Source organism: Ctenocephalides felis, unplaced genomic scaffold, assembly GCF_003426905.1.
Source record: "Ctenocephalides felis isolate EL2017-DRISC unplaced genomic scaffold, ASM342690v1 CF-g0.4_SCAFFOLD_01886, whole genome shotgun sequence".
Classification (NCBI taxonomy): Eukaryota; Metazoa; Arthropoda; class Insecta; order Siphonaptera; family Pulicidae; genus Ctenocephalides; species Ctenocephalides felis.
Window position 1 is genome coordinate 88,061,573 of NW_020538040.1, and position 11,490 is coordinate 88,073,062.

Below are 11,490 nucleotides of genomic sequence, written 5' to 3' on the forward strand. Positions count from 1 at the left end.
AAAATTTAAATTTAAATACGATACAATAAAACCGAGCCGTGATTAAATTTGCGAAAAGATCGGCCAAGCTATTAGAAATTGTTATGGCTTGGGAATATGCAAAAAAGTAATTGAGCAGTCTGTAGAACTTTGCTAGTTGTGTAAAAAATATTACCATTTATTTAAATCATTAAATAATATCAAAGACTACATATATGATGCATGTAATCGTGCTTGTATTTTCTTATAGAAGATGCTTAATATTTCACAAAATAATTCAAGTTTAAAAAAAGAAAATGTTTTGATGTTTTTCATGAAATTTACCATTGCGATAAAGTTCTTGCACTAAAGTCCTATGAAAATTGGTTGAATTATATAAATAAATTTTGAAATAATAAGGTACAATTTTAGGACATACAAGCATGTATGATTGCACTATAATTTATATAATTACAGATAATTTAAATGTGTTTGAGAGATTTTAATTAGAAATCGTAATGCTTAGATTTAATTGAAAGCGAAAATTTTATTTTTGAAATGAACAGTTGAAAACTATCTAAAAAATGTATTTTCTATTGATTCAAAAATTTTAATTTCAGTTGCAAAATCGTGGATATTGTCTATGATTTTTTTCTAAGTTTTTTTGTAATTTTTTCCCCAATTTTTTTCTCTTTTTTTTAATTTTTATTTTCTTGAAATCTTTTTTTGAGATTTTTTTTCAACTTTTTATTCTAAATTTTTGTTCCCAATTTTTTTATGCATGATTTTTTTTAAAGTTTTCGTAGATTCGAAAATTTTAATTCCAGTTTCAAAATCGTGAACGTTTTGTCCATATCAAAACTATCACCGTAAAAATAAGACAAGAGAAACTTCAGTCTAAATATAATATAAACTAAATATAATATCAAATGAACTAAATATTCATCAATATATACAACTTTTTTATTTTCTAATATTTGAAGGTAATTTATTAAAGATTTTTTTGTTAGATTGAGAAAATATAATTCCTACAATAGAGAAACTGATGTAAGTACATGAAGCTGAAAAAGTCCAAAATTGAATGCCATAAATAATGTGGAAGTAAAGTGTGTATTGAATTATGAAAAACTTTATTTTATGTTGCAAATCAGATTTTGAACAATTTAAATTTACAAACAAATGATTAATGTTAAAATTCTATTTCTATTACTTATATTATACCGAGAAATTTAGTTAAATTTAAACTGTTAATAATTTTAATTTGAAAATTTAAAGAAAATACTTTAGAAGTAATTTTTCTCACAATAAAAACAGCACCCTATATATGTGTTAAACAATATGTGCCAATTTTATGAATATTATTATTTATGTTTTTCGAATTTAGCGCCGCCGTTTCGTGTGCCCTCATCACTGCACTCGATTGTCGCTGCTGTCGGTCTTGGCAACAGACAGGATCACTGTGCTTCGACCATAGACCTTATATTAGACCATGTTATGTTTACTTATCTATGTATTAGACCGTGTATATGGCTTCGACTCGCTCTTTTAATTCTAGACATTATAATAATAAGTTCATTTGTCTAGGTGGAACGCGTCGAATATAATAATCAGGTGTTATTTTAATTTTGTAATAATTATAAGAGTGCATTTCCTTTCCGTGGTTTTTGCACAATGTGTTGTGCAAGATGGCAGTTGAGTTTTGAGTTGAAATTTGACGCCGCCAACGATCAATCGATTTAATCAAACGCACCGTCAAGTGTTTCTAGTTTTTATGAGCAATCCAATGGAATTTTCACTGTTGCTACTGTTTCAGATGAATGCATTTGTGGTACTTTACTACTATTTGACACAGCGCGCATCGAAGCAAATTTAAGGTTAGTGGAGCTTGTAAAAAAGGATATCGCATTCATCCAATTCATACATAGTAATTTGTCTAGAGTTACGTTTTTTTAAACTATAAAATTAAGATGTATTTTAGGTTTTCTCAATAGCACACCTCATGCATTATGTGTTACCTCTCGTTCCCTTTAACTTGTTTTAAAATTAAAAAAAAAATATTTTGCTCCGTTTTGTGTCGAAATATATCTTTATTTGTCGATAAAATTGTAGACCTTTTAATTCGGTTTGACTAATATTTTTATATAGCTATGCATTATCTAATTTAAAATTTTGATTACAACTATTTTCAGGACTCATAATTAAATTCGAGCACATATGATTGTTTCAAGGAATATTTAAAGCCCTTTAACCAAATAATTATGCACCTTTGGACTGAATTTTTTTTAATATGAAAATTATTTGGAAGTTTTCGATTAAAAAAAATGCCTATATATTCAACTAGTTGCTACAATTCTGACAAAGTATTGATTTATTATTTGTAAATACTAAGTAAAATGTAGGACTTGATCAGGAAACATTGCTTAAAAACTTGTTTATTTACTAATAAAAATAGCATAGTAGCACATGTGCCCTGTTTGATAATTATGTTATTTATGTAGGTTCTTGACAGCGAGGTCTCGTACAACTGGGTACATTTTGCTCTCTCATTCATCAGCCATGACAATGGATGGAATAAATTCAGATGAGTACTTATTTAAGTAATTAATATAAATTAAAGTAAGAGTAATTTATTTCTATAATAATTATGAGTGTGTGGACGATTATCTAGATAAAAAAAAACTGCATTTGCTCGAGTTTGATGACAGATAATAGTTTGGTACCATCAACAATTGATAATTGATGATAATAATTGATGGTACCAAACTATTATCCAATATATTGTATGTTACTAGTTTTTGTAGAGAATCTGAAAATTGTTTTTTGTTGGATTTGAAACTTTATACAATTTTGTTGATTTTTTTTTAAATATGGTTGATTTTTGTTTGATGCATTTTTTAAAATTTATGATAAACATTTTTTTTTTTTTTTTTATTATTTCAAACGATTTTCTTTCTAAAATTTGTTTGTAATACTTGTGCAAAGTGCAAAAGTTTGTACATTCATTGATGACAAATGTTGCCTTTAACAATGGATCAATAGCTTTTCGATCAATTATTGAAATTTGGTTCTGTTTTGATTTCATGTATTTTCCTATTTCCTAATGTTTTGAGTGGTAGTTTTAATCTAATTTTTTATTTTTAAGCATTTCTAATATTAATTAGCGTTTATGTATAAACATAATACAAATCTAAATATAAAATCACAAATTTGTTTAGACATTCCATTTACCAACAATAATTCAATTTTCATTAAGTGATTATTTGAAAAAAAAAGTGATTTCTCACAATATTTGTTTTTTTATAAGAGAATTATTATAGGAAAACTTGATCAATTTTTCCAAAAAATAAAAAAAATGAATAAAACAATTTGTATCAAAGAATTTTTATGAATTTGTATTATACTACAGAAGATAATAAAAGTTGAAATATTAACTTTTTGCATTGCTTATTATTGTAATAAAATAACTATTGCAGTTTTATTCCATGAAAAATTGAAATATGTTGTGGTACAGGTCAATTTAAAATGTCTTTATTTACATACACTAACGATTACATATATATTTTTTATTGTTGTGCATTTCTGATTATTACTATTCTAAGAGTAATTTGTTATTATTTTTAGAAATATGCCTGGAGGAATCAAGAATTGCGCTTGATCGAACTATAAGGTAATTCCAATGTCCACGATGATGCAAAATTTATTGCATCTTCACCCTTATTATTACACTTTATCAAAATAAATATAAAAACACATGAATATAACACATATGATACACACTCTAAATATAATTGACTAACAATTTTTATTTATTTTATTTTTTTAGTATTATTTTTATCATAATTTTTGTTTATTATTATTAGTATTTTATTTAATATTTTTATTTTTAAAATTTCATTATTCTATATTTACATTATTTTATTTTATAATTTTAATTTAGACACTTTAATTTAGACAAAAATATCTAAAATTTAGACATTTTAATTTTGAACTTAATATTTTGAACTTAATATTTTGAACTTAATATTTTGAGCTTAATATTTTGAACTTAATATTTTGAACTTAATATTTTGAACTTAATATTTTGAACTTAATATTTTGAACTTAATATTTTGAACTTAATATTTTGAACTTAATATTTTGAACTTAATATTTTGAACTTAATATTTTGAACTTAATATTTTGAACTTAATATTTTGAACTTAATATTTTGAACTTAATATTTTGAACTTAATGTTTTGAACTTAATGTTTTGAACTTAATGTTTTGAACTTAATGTTTTGAACTTAATGTTTTGAACTTAATGTTTTGAACTTAATGTTTTGAACTTAATGTTTGAACTTAATGTTTTGAACTTAATGTTTTGAACTTAATGTTTTGAACTTAATGTTTTGAACTTAATGTTTTGAACTTAATGTTTTGAACTTAATGTTTTGAACTTAATGTTTTGAACTTAATGTTTTGAACTTAATGTTTTGAACTTAATGTTTTGAACTTAATGTTTTGAACTTAATGTTTTGAACTTAATGTTTTGAACTTAATGTTTTGAACTTAATGTTTTGAACTTAATGTTTTGAACTTAATGTTTTGAACTTAATGTTTTGAACTTAATGTTTTGAACTTAATGTTTTGAACTTAATGTTTTGAACTTAATGTTTTGAACTTAATGTTTTGAACTTAATGTTTTGAACTTAATGTTTTGAACTTAATGTTTTGAACTTAATGTTTTGAACTTAATGTTTTGAACTTAATGTTTTGAACTTAATGTTTTGAACTTAATGTTTTGAACTTAATGTTTTGAACTTAATGTTTTGAACTTAATGTTTTGAACTTAATGTTTTGAACTTAATGTTTTGAACTTAATGTTTTGAACTTAATGTTTTGAACTTAATGTTTTGAACTTAATGTTTTGAACTTAATGTTTTGAACTTAATGTTTTGAACTTAATGTTTTGAACTTAATGTTTTGAACTTAATGTTTTGAACTTAATGTTTTGAACTTAATGTTTTGAACTTAATGTTTTGAACTTAATGTTTTGAACTTAATGTTTTGAACTTAATGTTTTGAACTTAATGTTTTGAACTTAATGTTTTGAACTTAATGTTTTGAACTTAATGTTTTGAACTTAATGTTTTGAACTTAATGTTTTGAACTTAATGTTTTGAACTTAATGTTTTGAACTTAATGTTTTGAACTTAATGTTTTGAACTTAATGTTTTGAACTTAATGTTTTGAACTTAATGTTTTGAACTTAATGTTTTGAACTTAATGTTTTGAACTTAATGTTTTGAACTTAATGTTTTGAACTTAATGTTTTGAACTTAATGTTTTGAACTTAATGTTTTGAACTTAATGTTTTGAACTTAATGTTTTGAACTTAATGTTTTGAACTTAATGTTTTGAACTTAATGTTTTGAACTTAATGTTTTGAACTTAATGTTTTGAACTTAATGTTTTGAACTTAATGTTTTGAACTTAATGTTTTGAACTTAATGTTTTGAACTTAATGTTTTGAACTTAATGTTTTGAACTTAATGTTTTGAACTTAATGTTTTGAACTTAATGTTTTGAACTTAATGTTTTGAACTTAATGTTTTGAACTTAATGTTTTGAACTTAATGTTTTGAACTTAATGTTTTGAACTTAATGTTTTGAACTTAATGTTTTGAACTTAATGTTTTGAACTTAATGTTTTGAACTTAATGTTTTGAACTTAATGTTTTGAACTTAATGTTTTGAACTTAATGTTTTGAACTTAATGTTTTGAACTTAATGTTTTGAACTTAATGTTTTGAACTTAATGTTTTGAACTTAATGTTTTGAACTTAATGTTTTGAACTTAATGTTTTGAACTTAATGTTTTGAACTTAATGTTTTGAACTTAATGTTTTGAACTTAATGTTTGAACTTAATGTTTTGAACTTAATGTTTTGAACTTAATGTTTTGAACTTAATGTTTTGAACTTAATGTTTTGAACTTAATGTTTTGAACTTAATGTTTTGAACTAATTTTTAATATTTTGAACTTAATGTTTGAACTTAATGTTTTGAACTTAATGTTTGAACTTAATATTTTGAACTTAATGTTTTGAACTTAATGTTTTGAACTTAATGTTTTGAACTTAATGTTTTGAACTTAATGTTTTGAACTTAATGTTTGAACTTAATATTTTGAACTTAATATTTTGAACTTAATATTTTGAACTTAATATTTTGAACTTAATATTTTGAACTTAATATTTTGAACTTAATATTTTGAACTTAATATTTTGAACTTAATATTTTGAACTTAATATTTTGAACTTAATATTTTGAACTTAATATTTTGAACTTAATATTTTGAACTTAATATTTTGAACTTAATATTTTGAACTTAATATTTTGAACTTAATATTTTGAACTTAATATTTTGAACTTAATATTTTGAACTTAATATTTTGAACTTAATATTTTGAACTTAATATTTTGAACTTAATATTTTGAACTTAATATTTTGAACTTAATATTTTGAACTTAATATTTTGAACTTAATATTTTGAACTTAATATTTTGAACTTAATATTTTGAACTTAATATTTTGAACTTAATATTTTGAACTTAATATTTTGAACTTAATATTTTGAACTTAATATTTTGAACTTAATATTTTGAACTTAATATTTTGAACTTAATATTTTGAACTTAATATTTTGAACTTAATATTTTGAACTTAATATTTTGAACTTAATATTTTGAACTTAATATTTTGAACTTAATATTTTGAACTTAATATTTTGAACTTAATATTTTGAACTTAATATTTTGAACTTAATATTTTGAACTTAATATTTTGAACTTAATATTTTGAACTTAATATTTTGAACTTAATATTTTGAACTTAATATTTTGAACTTAATATTTTGAACTTAATATTTTGAACTTAATATTTTGAACTTAATATTTTGAACTTAATATTTTGAACTTAATATTTTGAACTTAATATTTTGAACTTAATATTTTGAACTTCTTATATTTGAACTTAATATTTTGAACTTAATATTTTGAACTTAATATTTTGAACTTAATATTTTGAACTTAATATTTTGAACTTAATATTTTGAACTTAATATTTTGAACTTAATATTTTGAACTTAATATTTTGAACTTAATATTTTGAACTTAATATTTTGAACTTAATATTTTGAACTTAATATTTTGAACTTAATATTTTGAACTTAATATTTTGAACTTAATATTTTGAACTTAATATTTTGAACTTAATATTTTGAACTTAATATTTTGAACTTAATATTTTGAACTTAATATTTTGAACTTAATATTTTGAACTTAATATTTTGAACTTAATATTTGAACTTAATATTTTGAACTTAATATTTTGAACTTAATATTTTGAACTTAATATTTTGAACTTAATATTTTGAACTTAATATTTTGAACTTAATATTTTGAACTTAATATTTTGAACTTAATATTTTGAACTTAATATTTTGAACTTAATATTTTGAACTTAATATTTTGAACTTAATATTTTGAACTTAATATTTGAACTTAATATTTTGAACTTAATATTTTGAACTTAATATTTTGAACTTAATATTTTGAACTTAATATTTTGAACTTAATATTTTGAACTTAATATTTTGAACTTAATATTTTGAACTTAATATTTTGAACTTAATATTTTGAACTTAATATTTTGAACTTAATATTTTGAACTTAATATTTTGAACTTAATATTTTGAACTTAATATTTTGAACTTAATATTTTGAACTTAATATTTTGAACTTAATATTTTGAACTTAATATTTTGAACTATATTTTGAACTTAATATTTTGAACTTAATATTTTGAACTTAATATTTGAACTTAATATTTTGAACTTAATATTTTGAACTTAATATTTTGAACTTAATATTTTGAACTTAATATTTTGAACTTAATATTTTGAACTTAATATTTTGAACTTAATATTTTGAACTTAATATTTTGAACTTAATATTTTGAACTTAATATTTTGAACTTAATATTTTGAACTTAATATTTTGAACTTAATATTTTGAACTTAATATTTTGAACTTAATATTTTGAACTTAATATTTTGAACTTGACATTGAACAAAACAAACTCAAATAAATGAATATATGTAACTATATATATATATATATATATATATATATAATATATTCATTTATTGGTGAGTGGTCCTTAAAGTGGACTTTTTCGAATTTACTTGCTCTCAAGGACTCAAATGGTTCCAAATTGATAATAAACAATTCTCTGAAAGTTTTAGCTCTTAATATTAACTTTTAGATAGTGCGCAGTTCAATCACACTTTGTATGGAAATAGCATGGATAAAACTGAGCAACAAATTAATGGACCGATTCTGCGCATAACAGAGAAATGTTACGGCATAGCTATGTTATGCTCCGACCTCCATACATTATGCGAATGAATCATACTGAATGCTGTCAAAATATCATGTATTTGCTGTTCATTCCGGCGTTTTAAGCATAAACTGCAACGTCACTCGTATGTTACCTAAGAGGAATCAGAAACACACACTTATCTAACATCGTTTTTTTGACATTTGTGCGGCTTTTAGGTTATGTTTTGTATGAGAAAACCTGAGAAATTCGCCTGACTGAACACCAACCGCATAACTTTTGTCTATATTACTATGGAAAATTCTTCATAACATGACCTTATCATAACATTGCGGCAGAATCGGTCCCTAATTAAAAGTGAAAATTCGTGTCATTTTTTATTGAAAATTGGACGCTCTGCAAAACAGGTTTTTCATAATTTATTTTGTATAGTGTCGAATTTTGAATAAAACTCATTCATTTGTTTGCTAAGTTATATCTAAAAACATTTTTAGAATTTTTGAAAATTTTGCCATGCTATTTCCATATAAAACTTTCATTGAATTTGGAACCATTTGAGCCCTTGGGAGCAAGGAAATTTGAAAAAGTCATATTTATATATCGATATATTTGAAAAAGTCTATATATATATGTATGTATGTATATATGTATTACAAAACTTTATTGTCCATAAATTTTTTCAAACATTTTTGTCAATGATTTTTTTCCCAAATTTTTTTCTCCAAAAATTTTTGCCACAATTTTTTTCCCTAAACATCTAAGATCATATTCCATGATTTTTACCCAAAAATTTCATTCACCAAATTTTTTCCCCCAATTTTTTTCCAAAACATTTTTTTCCTAAAATATTTTTTCAAGAATTTTATTTTGAGCAAGCTCCGGGGCTTGCTCCGACCCAATATCCCATAATTTTTTTGCAAAAAACTTTTTCCAAAAATTTTTTTTTTTCAAAATGTTTTTACCCAAAAATTTTTTCCCACGTTTTTCCAAAAAAAATTTTTATTTCAAAAAGTTTCTTTCTTCAAATTTTTTTCCAAAAAATTTTCCCCCAAAAAATCAAAGACTATGGTTTTTCATTTTTTTTTTAATTTTTTCCCTAAAATTTTTTTCCCATTTTTTCCCCAAATTTTTTCTTTCAAATTTTTTTTTTGCTCAAAATTTTTTTTCTCAATTAAAAAAAAAAAAAATCAGACTATATATAGTTCATGGTTTTTTCATACATAGAACACAAGTACTCATCCATAACTAAAGACCCCTACAAGATTCTTACGTTTCCAAAACAAGACATAAGTACTGCAGCTTATGAAACAAAATCTCTCATCGAAGCTAAGTTACATGCGACCTCAATAGTTCATATTTATTTGGAAGACGAATAAATTTTAGTTAAGAATAGATTTAGAGATGAAAATGAAGAAACAAACACACATGCACAGATATATCGGTTGATTTCTATGCGAGGTATTTTAGTTAAAAATCTTGATTTTATTTATGTATGATTACTATTATTATATATAATATAGAATGTGCTGAAAATTAATTGTAATTTTAATTGTGTTTAATTTAATTATTATTGTTTTTAATTTAATTATTTTTTACAGCAAATTTTTGGACAGTCTCAACTGTAGAACAATTTTCTTATTAATTACATTTTTTTTATTCATTTCCTTCCCTTTTTCAGTTTTTTTTGACATGTTTGAACTGACTTTCTACAAATATTTACCGATAGATGGCTACTTGTAAGTTATAATTTTTTCCAACTTACAACGCACTCTGTGCAGTACTGCTTGGACAATTAATAATTAAATCCGCACGAGGGAGTTTCGGGTGGGCACCGACTTGAGGGGGTCCCGATCGAGATAGTCGATTCTAAGTATCGGTTTTGTTTTGCGTCTTTTGTAAACAAAGCGTAAAATTTGTCAGGGCTTGCTCCGATTTGACCAAAATTATTGGTGAACGTGCCTTTGCTACTTCATTCCAAATTCTGGGTCGGAATTGGTAATGGATTGAAAGTAGCACAAATTTGAAAGTGTTTTATTCAAAAATTTTCTAAAAACAGTACAGTATTTTATATTTTAATAAATTCAGTGGAATCGTAAGAAAATCGCCAGAATTCCCGGCGGGAGCCTCGGGAAATGTCGCAAAACATGATGGACGTCTTGACGAGCACCGTCCTAAAAACAAGTACCAGGCATTATCGGACCGGAGTGAAATTGGCACGGATCGAGAGATAGACGAGTACCGGACAGTCAAACGCAAGAACGGTTGAGGCAAAAACAACGCAGACAATGTGATAGGAAACCAGACTGTTAACACTCTGAAGCCATCTACATCGAAAACGGGGAAATTTAGCCCAAGAAACACCACCGTAACAGATCCAAAGATTCCACCTATCATCGTCAAAGGCCAGCTGGATTTAAAAGTGATCAAATATATCAAAGATACGACGAAATAATATTCAGGACCCAATATTTAAAGCCACAATTGCACAAAAATATTGCCGATACGATTGCAGAACATGAGAAAAACTGAAAACCATACTAAGGGATTGTGATTTCCAATTTACACCTATACTATGCAGCATGACATCCCTAAGAAAATCACTATAACTGGCCTAAATCCAGATATTACTGAAACGGTGGTTCTTGATGAGCTGAAAGCCAAGGGCATTAAGGTGAAGCAGGTGGTCCAAATTAAGAAGAAGGAATCGGACGGCAGTCAACGCAAACTCCCTATATATATTGTCCTTCTAGATAAGGAACAAGAGATGGCCAAACTGAAGGAAATAAACAATATAGAAGGACATATATTTAAATGGGAAAGTTACAGGCCACTAAACAAGACCATCCAGTGCCACAAGTGCCCTAAACTTCGGCCATACCTCGTACACGTGCGACATGCGGTATAGATGCATAAAATGCACGAATGTGCACCCACCGGGAGTGTGCACGAAGCCACCAACGAGGAATCCGAAATGCGTGTGAACTGCCAAGAAAACCACCCGGCTAACTATTCTATGCCCAGCTCTAATCAACTATAGAGCAAAAAGAGACAAAGATGCGCTTAAGAGAAATCAGAATACCAGCCAGCGCCAACACCTGCGCCGCTGACGAGGAGCTTCTCGTCAGCCTTACAAACCACAGCGATGGCCG